We start from the raw sequence: 1,506 nt of genomic DNA, 5'->3' as shown, positions 1-1,506 counted from the left end.
ATAGCGGGGGGATGGGCGGGGGAGGGGGAATATTGCCTGCTCTTTAACTTCCAGATTGAATTTGCAGTTACACTGAAATGATCAAAGTGCCCAATGAGGGGAGCAACTTCACACAATGCAGGAACAGACCCAGTGCATTATCCAACTGACAGCACACTTCAGGAACATCGCGACAAATCATTGGTCAGACCAGATTTGGAGCAGTGTGGTCACTTCTGGACACCTTAAATAAGGGAAGGATGTTAAAATCCTGAAGAGAGAGTTGAAAGGAGCTTTACTGGAACGACCCCAGGGATGAGGAAAGATAAGAGAGATTGGGCTTATTCTCATTGGAGCAGAGAAGGTTAAGAAATGACCTTTTTGAGGTGTTCAAAATTATGAACAATTCTACAGGACAAAGTAAATATTCTGTTTCCACGAGGTGGCATATCAATAACTGGGGGTCACAATTGCAAGATTGTCAGTGAGGGAGCTAGGAGTGAGGTGAGGGGAAACGTCTTTACTGCGAGATTTGGAATGTGCTGCCTGGGAGAGTGGGGGAGGTGGATTCCATTGTGGGGGTTCAGAAGAGAGCTGGGTATATATTTGAAAGGGATGAAGTTATAAGGCAGCAGGGGCACGGCTGGAGAGTGGGAGCAGTCAGGCAGCTTACTCAGGAGCTGGTACAGACCCAACGGGTCAAATAGCCTCCTCCTGTGCCGAAAAACTCTATGATGCTATAACTCCATCACTGCAGTTTGGGAAGGAAAACCACTGTCATTCCCCAGGAGAGCTCTCTGTGTGATTCCGGTCCCTGACTAATGTCAGCTCCCCCATGAAACCTGGTGGTTTCAGAAGGTAGCTCACAGCCCCTTCTCAGGGCAACTCAGGTGTTGTTAAGAAAGCATATGGTGTTTTGGCTTTCATTAACAGGGGGATTGAGTTTAAGAGTCGTGAGATCTTGTTGCAGCTCTATAAAACTTTGGTTAGACCGCACTTGGAATACTGCGTCCAGTTCTGGTCGCCCTATTATAAGAAAGATGTGGATGCTTTGGAGAGGGTTCAGAGGAGATTTACCAGGATGCTGTCTGGACTGGAGGGCTTATCTTATGAAAAGAAGTTGACTGAGCTCGGACTTTTTTCATTGGAGAAAAGGAGGAGAAGAGATGACCTAATTGAGGTATACAAGGTAATGAGAGGCATAGATAAAGTCGATAGCCAGAGACTATTTCCCAGGGCAGAAATGACTAACACAAGGGGTCATAGTTTTAAGCTGGTTGGAGGAAAGTATAGAGGGGATGTCAGAGGCGGGTTCTTTACACAGAGAGTTGTGAGAGCATGGAGTGCGTTGCCAGCAGCAGTTGTGGAGGCAAGGTCACTGGGGACATTTAAGAGACTACTGGACATGCATATGGTCACAGAAATTTGAGGGTGCATACATGAGGATCAGTGGTCGGCACAACATCGTGGGCTGAAGGGCCTGTTCTGTGCTGTACTGTTCTATGTTCTATGTTCTAACTAGGAGCG

The sequence above is a fragment of the Chiloscyllium plagiosum genome, chromosome 11 (assembly GCF_004010195.1).
Source record: "Chiloscyllium plagiosum isolate BGI_BamShark_2017 chromosome 11, ASM401019v2, whole genome shotgun sequence".
In the NCBI taxonomy this organism is placed as follows: Eukaryota; Metazoa; Chordata; class Chondrichthyes; order Orectolobiformes; family Hemiscylliidae; genus Chiloscyllium; species Chiloscyllium plagiosum.
This window is presented reverse-complemented; position numbering follows the sequence as displayed.